This window comes from Papaver somniferum, chromosome 5, assembly GCF_003573695.1.
Source record: "Papaver somniferum cultivar HN1 chromosome 5, ASM357369v1, whole genome shotgun sequence".
NCBI lineage: Eukaryota > Viridiplantae > Streptophyta > Magnoliopsida > Ranunculales > Papaveraceae > Papaver > Papaver somniferum.
The window spans coordinates 12,712,136-12,729,323 of NC_039362.1; the positions used below are offsets into that span (position 1 = coordinate 12,712,136).

Here is a 17,188-nt window from a genome sequence, read left to right on the forward strand (position 1 = left end):
CCTATTGCAAAATCATGGCCGATTGTTCATCACCATCCTCAGCAACTACGATGTTATCGCACGATGATCTTTCCTTTCATTAAATTAAAATAACTAGGTATCCTCTTGGGTTTAATATGTGCAGGGCTTTCGATAGAGCCTCTCCCTGTGGTGTTTCTACCTTTTTTTTTTCTTTTCTTTTGATGGAACAGGGGCTACACAGAGCCATTAGTGACAAGGTCTTGGGACCATGTTGGTGGTTAAATTGTATATTACATTTGAAAATGAAAATCTACTGCGTTGTAATTTAAGTTTTTAGTTTCTACCGTCTTTTGAGTTAGTACTTTTTATAGCCGATCTCCATGAGTGTGTATACTTTATATTAACCTAGTATAACACGCATGCGCGATGCGCCTGCCGTTGCGTTCATTTCGTAATTTTGTTGTTTTCATGGTGTAATCACCGATCAAAATCAACACTCGGTCAATGGTTAAAATCAACGATCAACGCCAAATGGTGAAAACTCATTTCATAATAATCTGCAAAAAATAATTACGCCAAATGGTGAACTCAAAGTTCAAACCAACTAAGAGCATCTCTACCAGAGGGTGGATTTATTTATTTTTAGTGTCACGTAGGATGTTAGACCCCCATTTGACATAAATCCATCTCCAATAGTAGGGTCCTACAAATTAGGAGGGACCAACTACTAAATATGAAGGTGTTCAAGAAAGTGTTATCCACACCTCGGGTCGCATATCCATATTATGTTTTTAACTAATTTTCTTGTAATACTAAGAGTCGGAACCCTCACTGTTAGAGATGGTTTTTTAAATATGAGGTCTTATATTTACTCTATGTGTAGACCACATAAATAAAAGGACTAAATAAAAAATCCACATAGGATTTTCTCCCCCTTCTCTTGGAGATGCTCCAACAAAAGAAAGAACACCACTAATAAGACTTGGTAACGAATCTCTTTCCTAAAAAGACCCATTTAATAATTTTTCTATCATAAATATCCTTTTACCGCAAGAATGTGTATTCGTAAAAATAAGAAAAAAGTCTGGCAAAGAGAAAAGAGGGGAAAAATAGAAAAAGATAAATAAATTTCTGTGATTCATCACTCATCATCCTCAATTCCTTATTCATGGCTACTGCATTTGCTTCAACGAAGGAATCTAATCGCATATTTCTTACTTACTACTGGTGGTGGTTTCATCTCGTTGTCATGGCTGCTACTTCTTTTATTTCTACTCAGCAGAGTGAAGTTGAAGTCCCCCCAAATCTTTCCAAAATTCTGACTCAAAATTGAATTATTGGTTGGGGCAGAATCTTGTCATATTTGCAGCTTTTCTGACAAACCATTGTTATAAACACCAAACTCATGTGCATGCAAATCTAATGATACTCACTTTTCGTCTCCACCTCCTGTCACGGCTGCTACGTGCGATGTGCTTGCCATTCCGTTCTGAAACAATATGATAAATGATAAAATCTCTTTCAAGGACTCGTTCGCTTTAAATTTCAGTCATTAAACTTCTCTTTGCCTGTTTGTCGGATGCCGAACACCATCAGGATCAACATCCTCCAAAGCTTTGTAAATAATCTCATACATCATTTGAATTGTTTTATGCTGCAAAATCCACATAAATAACCATACATCTAAATACCAACTAATTAAGAAGATTGTGAGTATGTGGTAATTGTTAAAGCTTACCTGCCAAAAAATAATTCTTTGTATAACAGTACTTGTTGGAACACCTTTTCGCCACATTAGAAACCACAGGGCATTTGAGGTCTCCAGTTCAATTCATGGAATAACGAATACCCCATGCCCTTATAATAGCTCATGTACGCAGCAAATCTCCGACATGCTCTGATTTTATAGGTAACAAAATTTTATCAACAACAAAACTCTTAAATTGACCACCTGAAACTGTTCTTATACAATAGTATTTTATTCGCTTTCATTTTCAAATCTAAGATCAGTGAACTAAACCAAAACCTTAAGGCAAATCTCTTAGCTAATTCACTGATCTCTATCCTTAATTTTGTCGCAGCACACAAACAATTCTCCTGAAAATCCCCACACCAGAGAGATTGATGTCTGACACATTAAAATGATGTGGATAATCTTTGAGGATATTGAAAGGAATTTCATAAAAAGTCCAGAAAGAGAAAACAAAGACGAAATACAAATGATAACAGTGAAAGAAAAGAATATAAATGCCAATATGTCGACGTTACATATATTTTGGTGTACCGAAAGGAGGTATGCATCAATGTCAGTCAGCAAAATTTCGAATTGTCACTAAAAGTATTAACCATCGCAGAGACGGAAATGAATGCAACCATGTGATCGATTTACAACAAAATGCCTTTCCATTTTCACCAAAATTTTCATTAAACACAAAGCATGCACCATTTCTGTATTGAATGCAAAAATGAGAGGCACTGCTAAATACCGAAGTAGTAACTAAATCCCGGTATAGAATCGAGCTCCATAACAATATTACCACTATAAACCCCATGACTTGAAAGAGGAGACAGTTGAAAATGGCTAAAATTATAATATGCAGTGAGTAGTGTTCAGAACCATAAACAAAATAATCGATAAACTAATTAATAAGCCAATTTCAAGACATGTATATAACCGTACAAACGAAATTGGTGATCAACGTGAATCAGCATTTTGAATCACATGTATAATTGTGATGAGCGTTTGGTTCAGCTCTTAATCAACTTAAGATTTTGTAAAGGCTGTGACAGTGTGACTTGTGAGCATCTAGAAATCGAAAACATTAGTTCCCAAATACTTGGACGCCACAACAAAGAATTTTCATCTTTCATCGGGGATAAAGGTCTAGCGCGACACTCAAAATCATGTAAACCTAGTGAAAAAAGTACTAATCCGTTCAATATTACCACAAACAGTTACAGCTATTTTTACTTAATGTGCAAAATTGACACTCGAATCGTCGGACATTCTTTAGTGTTTTCAAAGTAAATGATCACACAAAAGGTCAGCATATTTCACTTGCTCTGCAAAATTCACTTCTATCCTAACAAACTCCAACCAATGAAACATGTTATGCCCAATATATAACAGAAATTACCAGCTCAATTAGTTTAAAACTAACCTAAAAAAGAGAATGAAAACCCCAATTTGACATTGTTAATTCAACATCAACTGAAACCGAATCTTTAATGTGTAGCTTGAAACTATACTCCAATTCTGGAGAGTTCAGCATTTGTTGTCAACTTTTGCTATACAAATTTTTTCCAGAATAAAGCAGATATATCCGGAAAAACCTCAAACGTCATCTTGTTCAATACTAAACCCCCGCTCATCATTTGTGGGTTTTATCAGGTCGAGAACTCAAAATGAAATTCCTAGGAATTTTGTCAAACGGCTGAAAGGTATAGAGATGCAAAATCAATGAAACAACAAAGCAAGGTCAATTTGTTCAAACCTGTTCTACGAAGATGAAAAACGTTGCAAGTAATGATGAAATCCAAATTTCAGGTGATTAATTTCAGCTAGACTGCCAATAAATCAGCTTCAGAATCACAGTCCACTGCTAATGAAATTGAGTAATTGTTGTCCAAGCTCGGATCAGCTTCAGAATCATAGTGTTTTTTTTCGTGGGATGAAAAGATATGGAAATTGAGTAATTTCGGGTGATTAATTTCACCTATGGTTCGATATGATCAGTTAAGAAAGAATTTTAGAAAACAAATTTGGGGTTTGAGTTCTTCTTGTTTCCGTCGATGGGTTTTCGGGTAAGGAAACAGCAAGTAGCCAAATACCCTTGGGTTTGTAAATATTTGCGAAGTGATGAAAAAAAACACGGAAGGGTACCTTGGTCATTTAACTGTAAACTGGTGAAAATACCTCTTTCCTTTATATTAACAACAGCTACGCACTAATGCACAAAAGTAATAATATAGAAACTACAACAGACTTGTAATCACAGGCTTTCTTTAGAAATTCTATTCTATATACTTTTAATTAAAAATTTATAGTTATGGACGTGTACACACTCAGTTGAGCTGTAAATGCAACTGCTCTTTTAAGGTTTTTGGATGCCTCCTCAAATTTCTCATGCATAATAGTTTTCTCACCAATTGCTTCTTTGTATCTACCTCTGTACATGTCTAGCTTTATCTGTGTACCTCCAAGTCTTAACCTGGCCTCGGCCTTTTCGTTTGTATCCTGTAAAACAAGAAACTAAGGCTAGTACACTAGGTACTGGTAGAACTGCTCTCTTCTAGGCAAAGAGGAGCAATACAAAGAGGAGAGGGGGGAAACCACCAGTTAAAACTGTGGTTTTTGAAGGCAAACGCTGCTACAGAGCTAGCTTATTTCCTTGTGAAAGTGAACCACACAGAATGGAGACGAGCTGCTTTGCTTCTAATCTCACAGATGGTTGCTCTGTCAGTTTCTCTGTTGAGAATTCTGATAACCTTCGAGCATCATTCTCAATGATTATATCCGTCATCTCAAACAACTCAGCCATTTCAATTGCGAGAAGAACCGCTCTAGTCTCAGCTTCTGCAGGGGAGGAGAGGTTGTGTTCACAGGTTCCGCAACCTTGAAAAGCCTTCTGGCAATGACTGTGCAGGCTTCCATATTTCTTGAGAAAGCTGCATCAACATTCAACTTGACGTGACCAGTTTGAGGAGGCTTCCATGGCTCAGCATGACTGCTTTGAATCACTCAAACAGTTTCGGCATCAGTAAGGTCAACTGGACGAAGAGAGTAATCAAACTAGTAGTAGTAGTTCGCAACTCTGATGATATGCTCCACACTAGGGATCTTTTCCTGAAACACTTTGTGGATTCTAGCAGTTCATATGGCCTACAGTGTACCAGCTACCCCTTCTGAAAACAGTGAAGTCACCTCCTTCCTGGAGCCATCTGGAGATAGTTTGGAGCAAAATGGTATGCTGTTCAAACCTGCAGCCAAGTATGGATCCAAAGAACGCAGCTTTGGCAATGGAACACTGCAGGAAAAGATGTTCCGGAGTCTCAATCCCCATACTGCACAGATTCGCAGTCCGGAGTAAATTTTTGGCATGGGATTACGGACCTTCCAGAATTTTTTCCTAGGAAAATCCCAAATGTGCATATAGGAGGTTGATGGTCTTTGTGATTTCAAGAACAATTTATTGTTCATAATATAAATCGTGATTCAAGATTATCATTCGAAAATGGTCTGGAACAGTGATATGTGTCATTGATGTTATTTGGGAATGTTTCAAATTGATTTAGGGAGAAATATAGAACTACTGAAATCTGGATACAAGACAATATGCATACCATTTCACATACTGGGAAAAATGTTATAGGTCCGAAGCGGTAGCACATGTACCCAGTACACGTACTGTCATAGCTATATGTCGACAACAACTTTTTGGCACACATACCCGGTATCCATACCATAAAAAGTTTGTTGTTCGTGAACCAAGAATGGTACGCATACTAAGTATGCATATACCGTAAAAGAACTATTGGTTTTGAAACCAGTGTGTTATCCATACCCGGTACGCAAATCGGAAAATTTATGTAAGTTTTTGAACTCGTTTTTTTCGTAGGGGTACACATACCGACAAAAACAGTCACGAACAAGGTAAAGTATGCGTACCTGGTACACGTACTTGCGTTGTCGAACATTTTCAAATGCACACAAACTATATCTGTGAGATAATTGGCATTTGAATAAATATCTAAAAACATTATATTGAATGATTAATCACATTATAACATATGGTTGTGACTCAAACTTAAAGTCTCAAGTGTTATATGAAAATCATCAAGCTTATGGTTCAATCGGCTAGTCTTGGCTAACCGTCCATGAAAAATGTCTTTATACACGGTTCGATTACGGTTCATTCTAGCCAGAGTGTATATCTTGGTATGTTAATCTAATTTCAAAGATTCATCTAACGGTGGATAAGGGAGAACCTCAAGCAACTTGGATTTTTGAATCCATGACACTATTATTTGTGTGTCCTAGTTGTAAACTAGAGTCGTCCTCTCCATAGAACCTTTCTAGGGTTGAAAGACTAAAAAGACTTCACCTAGGGATTCATGAAGCTAGGTCCAACTATATTTTATCTTCATAGTTCATGTATCCTTATCTTATTTGATTGTTGAGATGCCCACTCAAACAAGATAGATATAAATCACAAAGTTATTTGTCTTAGACTTTGTGATCCACAAGTTTAACACTTGCGAGGTGAATAATAATCCAGGCTGCTCTGCAGGAAGCATAAGTCTTTTTAACTAACTCATTGTAGTTGAATATATTGTATTGGTACTTGAACATATTGGTACTTGAACATATTGTATTTTTTGTCATACTATATGCCAACTCAAGTTTGATCTTTTTACTATCAAGATCCCTGAACTTATTTTGAAATCTTATCAATTGGTACTTGAACTTCCAGGGTTAGTAACTTGGAGAAAGTCACCATGTTATACTTTTCTTGGGGTCATTAGGTAATTTGTCCAGACTCTCTAGAGAAATATGCTGGTTTAGAAATCCTTAGTTTACAAGGTAACTTAGTTGAAGGCATCATTCCTCCATCCTTAAGAAGTTCTAACAAATTATGGGCATCGAGGGCTCATTAATTAGAGAAACGAAATCAAATACAAATTAAGAACACAAGATCTTAATGTGGTTCGACGCTGATGCCTACGTCCACGGACAAAACCCCTAATGGGGAAATATTATTTATCTCCAATGTGATTGTTATGGGATGATCTTACAATGACATTTACACTTTATTTGTAGAGTAGCGGATATTCTAAACCTAATTAAGAAGATAATACCAAATGTAAATATCTATGATCAGGTAGATATTCAGGAAACTACAGAGATTACATGAATGTTGTTATCTTGCGATTTTTAATATCTTTTATGCACATATACTGCACGGATACCTCGGTGGTTTTTCTTCATGGTCACTTGGACTTCTTAAAGTAAGTTCAAATGGAATTCAAGCCTTAGACGTACCACACAATCGGTTGTCTAGTCCAATCCCGGAATATCTTGAATCCTTTGTTTCCCCATTTTTTTTTAATCAGACAGCAGCGGGAATTGAACCCCTAACCTGTCACTTGGGAGTTCAACCCCTATCCAACTGGGCTAATCCCAGTTGGTTTTTGTTTCCCCAGATTACCAGAATTTTTCCTCCAACGAGTTAGCAGGTGAAGCGCCAAAACAAGGCATTTTCAATAATCGAAAGATCCCTCAAGCCAGAGGGGTACCATTCTTTTTTGTGTATTTCATCCTATGTTATAACCCATTTTCCAACAGAAGATTATGTCCAAGTAGTCAAGTACTACCAATTACAATAGTTACCAAAATGAACTTATTAAAGTTCCCAATTTCCAACAAAACCATAAAGGATCATCATCATCTCCAAGTAAAAAAATCTCTAGTTTTCCTAAGAAACTCTCTCATGTTCCTCTGTGTTTTTGGTATTTATCGGTTAAATAATTCCCAACCTCTGGAAGATTTCTAGTTCAAAAGTATTTAGAAAGGATGCCACAAAATTCATCAAGAGTAAGGGGGATATTTACTTAGAAGTCAAGCCTTGACCACTAGCCATGACAATTTGACCGTCTTAAATCATGTCATGGAAATAATTCTTAACATTTTTTTCTTTTATTTGCTGGGTGAACGGTAGCGGTTATATAATGTACATTTTCGAAATGATTTTTATTTTTAGTTCTGCAAATAGTACCTTACATCTCTGGTCTTGGTCTTCATTGAACTTTTCATTCTTTTTTTAGAAATATTGATGGAAATCATTGAAATTTCTCAAGAAATTTTTAGGAATTGTTTTCAAATCTTCCAAATTACTGACTAAGAATATCTTTTATTATAAAAATAGTTAACAAATCATTGAGATACATGTTGATAAAAATAGTGTCATTCCATCAGGCAAAGCCATATTTATACAAGTAGTAGTAAATATACTAAAGAGAAAATAAGAGAAGTTTAACTTGGAAAAGGAAACTAACTAAAAACTAATAAATGAGGATTATAATCCTTGAAACCAATTAATACCAATATGTTAATAATATCTTTTGCTTATTAGTTCGAAATAATATCTTTAAAACCCCTCTTAAAACTCTAGATGGCTTGAGTTTGCATATGAAATCCCTGAACACGGAAACTCTGATCTCTGGGTTGTGTCCTATGCACCGCGTCCTATACGCATTGAATTGAACTGAACTCCAAACACAGATCTCTGAACACTAAAAAATTTGAGTCACTGATCTTTAAACACTGAAACTTTGAACCACTGATCTCTAACTGGAGTCTTAGAAATGATTTCTAAATACTGGAAACAAAACGAACACCCAAAACCGAAATCAATACAATAAAAGTTTCCATCTTTGATGTCGGAGCATTTTTTTTTACATCATTGGCAATATATTTCTACACAAACACCTTTGTTTAAGAAAACTTTGCATAAGAAATGACCAACGACGAAACATATTTCCATCAAACTTAACACTAGCGACATGATTAATAAGAAAACAAATGTTACTACTCTTGTTACGTACTTTGAATAAGCTTTGGAAACTTAATACATGAATCACTAGTAACCAACTAATCCAAGCAAAAACACTTATATTGAAGAAAAACTCTGATTTAAATAAAAAGACAAAGAAAAGACATGAGAAATAAAAACCTTGACAATGAAATACAACGAAACTGATTGAATCTAACCCGGCTATGATACCGTGATAAAACTGGTCTCGGAAGGACTATTTCTCTTAATCGGTATGTCGGTCCATTAGACAAAAATCATATTTATGCAAGTAGTAGTTAATATATTAAAGAGAAAATAACTAGGAAAGGAAACTAACTAAGAATTAATAAATGATCATTTAAACCAATTAATACTAATATGGTAATAATATCTTTTGCATATTAATACAAAATAATATCTTAAACACATGTCATATTAATGTTGATTATTCTTAAAGTCAGATATTTTGTTTACTTAAACTTATTTTTGGTTTTTGGTTGGAAATTGCAGAATGAGTAATAATATGTAATGCCATGGGTAAGGCATAGCACTAGATATACTAAAATACGAGATTCTTACAAAATACAAACAAAGAGGTAACCATCAGACTTTGTTATAAGCAACAGTACGGAAGTTTATAAGATAAAGAGGTCCTTATTTCTCAATTGTTTTACCTTTGTTTTATCATTTGTAATTTTGTTACCTATATTTCGGTCAGTCAAACGGATAAAGTCACGCTGCTAGCATTCAAAGGTAAAATAACAAGCGATCCGGTCGGAGTACTAAGATCATGGAATAATTCTTTAAATCGTTGCAGTTGGACATGAGTTACATATAGTCCATCGCATGCAGTCAGAGTCACCGGCTTGGAACTATCTTCTCAAAGTTCGGTAGGTTCAATATCTTTATATATTGGCAATCTTACATTTTTTAAAATTTTCAACCTGGATAAAAATGACTTCATTGGTGAAACTCCATAACAAGTTGGTCATTTGTTCCAGCTCCAAGAACTTAGATTGGTAAATAACTCGCTACATGGAATAATTCCAAACAATCTAACCTATGGTACAAAACTTAGATATTTATATTTAACCGGAAATGAGTTAGTAGGGAAAATTCCTACTCATCTTGGTTCCTTATATAAGCTTGTTGTGTTAAAAATCTCACATAACTATATATCTGGAAGAAACCATCCCAGTTAAACTGTCGAATATTTCGACTCTTGTCGTACTTTCTTTAACGACAACATTCCATCAGAGATTGACATGTTATCCTGATTGAAATTCTTTGCAATCTCAATAAATAAAGTATCTGGTATTATTTCACACCAACGCTTTAACATCTCGACTATCTCTTATCTTGTTGTATCCAGCAACCAGTTTCATGGCATAATTCTACCTTATATAGGAAATACGTATTCTACCTAATCTCCAGACATTGTCTTAGGAATAAATTGATTTTCTGGCTCACTGCCATTTCGATATCTAATGCTTCTGGATTGTATGTGCTAGATGTCTACAATAATCATTTTAGTGGATATGTACCACCCAATTGTTGGATTTGAATGTGTCAAACCACGTTTAGTTTTTTGTTAGTTGATTTAGTGTTTGGTACGTGTAGTTGTTATTTGAATCCTAGTATCTAGGAAATAAAACGTATTTTGACTACGTGAATAATTATGTGGAAGTAATTCCCAGAAAGTAGAAGTTTTATATTTAGTGGGTTTATTGTTTTAGGATTTGCAAGTTGTCACGCCTATTTAAGGCTATTTTATTATCAGTGAATGAAAAATCTAAGAAGCATATTTTGGTTTGGAAATATTCCTTTATTACCTTGATTATTATATTCTTTAGAAACCTAGTTAGTAAAGATCTTCCAATATCTTATTTATATCTTTATTTCCATATCTTTTTCAAACCAATATTTGGCATCAAGAGCCAAGTGATCCTCAAGCAAGTTTGAATAAGAAAAAAAAGTTGTTTGTTTTTTGTGAGTTAAGAAAAATTAGTTTTTGGAAGAAAAAAAATGATTTATTTGGTGAAACAAAAATGATGTTTGAAAAAAAAATCGTTTGAGTTTCCAAAAAAGAAGATGAGAAAAACAAGTTTAAAAGAAAAATTATTTGATGTTTGATTTTTGTACGAGTGAAGAAAAAAAATTTGAGAAGGAAAATTATTATAATGAAGAAAAAAAATGATTTTGATATGGAAAATTGTTACGAAGAAAGTTGATTAAGATTTGTGCAAAATATCTAGAGGGATTCTAGAATTAGAATTTTGTTAAAAAAATGGGTCCGTCTTTGTTTTATCTTGCCGTGTTTGATACTCTGTTTGAAAGAAAAAAATATATGAAAATGCAAATATTTAATTTGCATAATATGTTAGTTACTTGAAATGATGCATTGTTTCACGTTAATCAGCTAATGATTAACGCACACGGTGGGTGTCGACCGAAGATTGGATCAAAATTCTTTGCGAAAGTTTTGTAATCGTTTTTGTAACAATATTTATAACATCTAATTAATAACACTTATAAGTGCCATATTTTTGTCTTATTTTCTAACAATTTTGTAACATTTTTGTAATAACAACAACAACCTTAGATCCTGTGACCGAATTTTGTTGGTAATCAACGGTCAAGATTAAAATTAAAAGTATAAGTGACCGTTTTTTGGCCATTTTTACGCCGTAACCACCGTCAAACGGTTAGACTTCCGATCGTTTTGATTGCGCCCAACCATATTCGTGGTTGATGACTATCCAATTGTCGATCCAATTTCGTGAAAAAAGTCCTATTGACGTTCAATTTTTGCGATGTAAAATCAAAAAACAGCGTTACAAACGGACTATATTTTGGCTCTATATGGGTAAACACATAGAAGGAGTCCCTTCGGTCCTCCAATAATGACGATGATGATGACCGTGATGAAAATCTTGATGATGACTGTGATGGTGAAAACAACCCAAATGTAGCTAAAATGAATGATGATGATGATGATGGATGATGCAAGGACGAAGACAATAATAAACTAAACGTGTTTGAATTAAAAAAATGTGTTGGAGTTAATATCCCAAATTCATTTAATTAGGTAAACTAGAATTTTTGGAATATGTAAGTTTTAGATATTTATTATTTGATATTGTAAGATTTGATGTTTGGAACAATGTAGTTAATATCGGATATCGGTTTGTCTCGGTGGGGGACCGATACACTGGTACAACTTTATATCGGGGAGATTTCGATTCCAAATCTCGGTGCCATCTCGGCCTCAAATTTATACCTAATGTGTCTACTAATATTAGACGTTGGATTTAAAGTTTTAATTCCACCCATCTGTATTGGCCCTAGCTTACTCCGCCTTTGACCTTGAAGGCCGGAATTTCCCACATTTCATATCTTCGCCTTTTTCTCCCCATTCTCTGATCTGTGTTTCTCCTTTCCACCCTAGACACACACAACCGTCCCCTCTGCTTCCTCCCTCCACCGCCACGAAGCCCACCACCAATCCATCGTTGTTTATTTTATTTGTGTAGTTCATTAACTGATCAAACTGATTTCTGTAGTTCGCTCTAATTTTGTTTTTTTGTGTTACATGGATTAAGGATGCGTATTTGATTGAATTATGGTTATATATGATCTATCATTGATTCATTAGCTTAATAATCCTTAATATTTTCAACGAGGTGGATCATACAGTTGCCATTTTTATGTTGCGTTGGTTCAGAAATTCGGAACCTTTTTTTATTTTAGTTAAATAAGAAAACAACAATTCCGGCCGAGAAAACCGGTTTTAACCGAGTTATATTGAATCCGGCCGAGATAACCGGTGAAATATCGTCTCGGCAATATTTGATATTCGTCTCGCCCCAAGAGCGGTACCCGGTATTTCGCCGAGATCTCGGCCGAGACAGCCGAGATAAAATAATGTGTAATATTTTGGTCTACGTAATTAGATTTAGTCCATAAAAAACGTGGGGTAATGCTAGTATTAGTATGATAGTTAGTGAAATAATGGCTAAATATTAGGGAATTAATGTGAGTCAGTAGTGGTTTAGAGTTTCACTTTTGTGTAAAGCCTGTTTAAGGCAATCTTTTATCAATCAAAAGTATATGAGAATTTCGTTATACTTCTCCAAATATTTTGTTCTAGTATTTCAGCCGTGTGCTAAATTTTGGCCTCAATCAGCTTGGGGCTAGTAAAGTCAATGTTTTAAGGTTTATTAATTTGTTATCAAGCTGTAGCCGTTCAGGAGTACTTGTTATAGACAATGACAATTGGGAATTTTGATAAAGTACCCGTTTTTTTGGATGTCCACTGAAAAAATATCCCCGTTTTTTTAAAATTTGTTAAAGTACCCTCACGTTAGTTTTTTCATCTAGTGTTAGTTAAGACCAATTTTCTTTTTACATATTTGCCCTTTACTTATTGCCACATTGATTTTATACATCGTTTTTCAGGTTCGTCGAGTTCGGTCCAGGATCGTTACACCACTTTCAGGTTCGTTACAACATTTTTCAAAAAAGGTTCATCATTTCAAGTGTTTTGGGGTTTTTGGTTGGAAGAAAATCGATCTTCTACAACATTTTTTTAGGTTCGTCGAGCCCGGTTCAGGATCGTGATAACGCTTTCAGGTTCTTCAATCCCAGTTCAGGATCGTTACACCATTTTCAGGATCGTCGAGTCATTTAGCCTCCCCATCAAGGAGATGTAGTTCAGGGGTAAATAGGAATTTAAATTGGAAAGATAACTGACATCTAGCATTTAACTGGATGGAATATACCTTTTGAATAAAACGGGATACTTTAACAAATTTCTAAAAAATAGGAACACTTTTTTAATGTAATGTGAAAAGTATGGATACTTTATAATAAAGCCCATAACAATTTTACTGGAAATGCGTTCCATAGGAAATCTATCGATGGAGCTTGTGCATTCATACATGGGGTCAAACCGCATATTTGGTACGACCCCAACAGCAAGAGAAAACGATGCAGTACATCCTACACGGCTTGAACACATAGCATAGAAGCTACCCTTTCTTTTTTTGTTTCCTTTCTTTTACGTTATTCTTTTCCTAGTTCTATTATTAGTTTAGTTATCCTAAGGCGACAAATTTTGTTTAAAAGATTACATTACTTTGAAAGATTAAAATATATAGCATTATTATTCTTACTCTATAACTTTTTGTTCACATCTCAGTTTTTTATAGCATTATTATTCTTACTCTATAACTTTTTGTTCACATCTCAATTTTTTTCTTTGCAACTTGTTCCTTTTCTCATCTACTAGTAAGACCACGTGTGCATGCTTGAATTTGATTCTTTAAACAACACCAAATTCGATGAGGATTAAGAAAAAATTCTTAAAATAAAAATTTAATATTCTTGTTTGTACTTTTTACGTAGATAATTCAAAGAGCTTTCCAAATATACTAATTTTGTAAAAATCCCTATTTTCGAAGATATTTAAATTTTAAATTTTTTAACCTATTTTTAAAACAATGGCATTCCTGTGAATATACAAACATTGATTCAATATACATTTTCACCCTTGAATACATATACATAGTAGTAGTTGATATTTAAGGTCATATTAGTAATATTAGTTTGACACTAAAAATAAGGCTTCACCAAAAAGGGGTCTTTTCTTTAGTATAGTAAGATGAAATCTCTATATTGCCTTCATCTTCATATCATTCTATGTTAGTTGGCATTCAAAGACTTTTTTTAGTTTCTTAGCTAAATCCGATATTTTGTATCGCTTTCGAAAACACTACTTTTCAATAAAATTTTCAATGGTCGATTCCTTGGGGTTACCAAGTTAACTTCTGAAGTAATCACCATGAAGGGTGGTCATAATAACAACATCAACGGTAAATTAATTCAACTAGATCAGATAAATTCAACTTTTGCGAAAATCATGGAATTTCTCAACATCCAAACAGAAGAGTCTCCTCCTGTTTCACCAAAAAAACACACACGCTAGATTCATCTTCTAAAAACAAAGGAATCATTTCTCCTAAGAAACATGGTTTTGTTACACTGATGATATTCCATAGAAAATCTTAGAAATATAAAGAAGAAGAAGAAACAATATGAAGCTTGTCTTAACAATCTAAGAAAGAAAACTTCTGTTTTTCAACTAGGAAATGACGATGATGATCACCTTGAAGATCCACAAGACAAAATATGGATAAAAGACAAACGTCTTAAAAACGGACAAACCCCTTATAGCTCTTTACCAGAATACAAATTGAAGGATGATATTCCCAATTTCAATGGGAGTTTCAGAATTGAAGAGCTAGTGGATTGGTTTGATGAAGTCGAGGTCGTTTTCCAATTTATGGAAGTTCCTAATGATTCTAAAATAAAGCTTGTAGCTTATAAACCTAATGTGGGAGATGATGCGTGGTGGGAGAAGCTATGTGAGTATATAATCAAGTAGTCTAGACCTCCAGTGCGTATATGTGAATGTATGCGCAAATTGATTAGATATAAGTTTTTGCTTCAAGACTACAAACAACAACTTTTCTTTAAGTTACAAAATTGTCGTCAAGGAGCTAGATCTATAGAGGAGTATGTGTCTGAATTTAATATATTGATTGCTTTATCATTTATATGAATTTGAATAACAATTAGTGGCACGTTTTATTAAAGGTTTAAACCGTTTGATTCAACATGGTATGAGACAATCTGTTTTTACCATGGTGGAGGCTATTCAACAAGCTATTAAAATTGAAAGATGTCTTATTCGTTCTTCGAGGCTTCCTAAAACTCGTCAAACTCGTTATCAAAGCAACTAAAAATCATTCCATTCTTATTTTGGTAACTATCAAGACCATTCTTCTTATAGTCCTAATTATAGTTATCAAGATGAGAGTTTAGATCAACCTTCATGTCCACAACAACCACCAATCAATTTTACTTATTCTCAGAAACCTTTACCCAACGATACTTCACATATTCTTCCATCTCTTGTTGATAATCCGTTAGTTCACCAATTACAACCTAAAACAGCAAGTATTTGTCTTCTAATAAAAATAAAAATCAGCAACAGTTTCTACCGCCTTCTAAGCCAGCAAATATGTATTCTAAACTTCGTGGAGATAAGTGAAATAAGTTTCATAAAGCTGGTCATTCTTTGGCAAACAGTTTCAAGTTTAATGGTTTTATTGGAGAAAATCAAGTTCAATATGAACCACAAGATACTGAACCATTGGATGATGAGGAATTGAAGTTGAATATCTTGATTTATATGAAGTTTATGGTGACCATCTTGTTGGTATGATTCGTCCTCTCATGCTTACTCAACCTTGTTTTTCTCAAATGCATAGTATTTTTTAAAACAAAGTGTTTTATTGGAGGAAAAGTTTGGGATATGATTATTGACAGTGGTAGTGTAGATAATTATATAACATTTATGGTAGTTGAGAAATTAGGTTTACTAATTACTGTAATCCTAATCCTTATTATGTAGGATGGGTTAATAGTTTTTCTACATAGCGTATTGATGAGTCCTAAAAAGTACATATTTCTATATCTTTTTGTTGGCATTTAACTCATCTTTTGTGCATTAATTCTACATTTTATCCCATATTCTGTATTTTCTTTGTTTTCAAGAATAAATATTTTTCTTACTTAATTTTGCATTTTTAGGTAATAAATAAAGTCTGGATGACTTGCGGAGCGGAAAAGAGCTGAAGAGTAGTGAAAAGCCGGAAGAAATTACGCAAGGAAGCCGCAAAGAATGGTGCGCACAAGACCAAAAAGCTAGGAATGGGCTCAAGAAGGAAGAATTGTTCTTAAAGAAGATATGGGCTTGGCATACCCAAGGCCCAAAACCCTTTCCCAAACCCATCTTATATACCCAAAAGCCTAAAACCCAAATCCATACCCGCTTGCGTCTTCAGCCGTCAGATCAATCCACAGATGCATCCAACGGTCGCTCCCTTGCTGTGCATCGAAGTTTGATATCTCCGCCTTACACTACAGCACCCAACTCCATCTTGAGCCGTCAGTTTCGTTGTATTTTTGCATCCAACGGTCGCTCATGATCTGTCTCAATTTCTCCGCTAGATCCGCTTCAGAAGTTATCATCCCACGGTTTTGCTTTGCGATACATCAAACCTTGCTGATCCCGACACACACTATAACACCTAACCCTATATCCCATCAAACCAAACGCACCCTTCCCCTTTCTCCATCGAACCCATCTTCTCCTCCACCCCGTCACAGAGAACCACCATCACCTTCACCACCAACTCCGCCAACTCCACTGCCTCAATCACCACAACGAACACCATCATCACCCTACCATCCTAAACATCACCTCCACACTTCCCCCAACATCCCATCTCCCTAGCTGTTATACCTAACCCACACTCATCTCACTGACCTAGGTGTGGGTTTGATACAACACTTCGATTTAGGGCGTCAAATGGAGCAGAATAGGGAGCAGAAGAAGCAGAGAAGAGAGAATAGGCATGGGTCGACATCAATTCAGGGATTAGGTGAGTGAAATTTTCAATTCAAAAAATTAGGGTTTGCAAGTTAGGGTTTCGAAATTTGGGGATATTTTGTAAAACTATAAAAGGCAATTGATGTGTAGAGAGAAGGGTGTTCTTGGGTTAGCCAAGTTAACCCCCAATTTGGGT

At 34.8% G+C, this 17,188-nt stretch overlaps 1 long non-coding RNA gene across 1 annotated transcript; it reads right to left on the reverse strand.

The window, feature by feature from the left end:
* Positions 1-943: 943 nt before the first annotated feature.
* LOC113280994 lies at positions 944-3,760 on the reverse strand. Its single transcript, XR_003325873.1, has 3 exons — positions 3,456-3,760; positions 1,700-1,858; positions 944-1,615 (listed from the first exon to the last, which is right to left on the reverse strand). It is a non-coding gene; the product is annotated as an uncharacterized LOC113280994 (long non-coding RNA).
* Between the last annotated feature and the right edge of the window lie 13,428 nt (positions 3,761-17,188).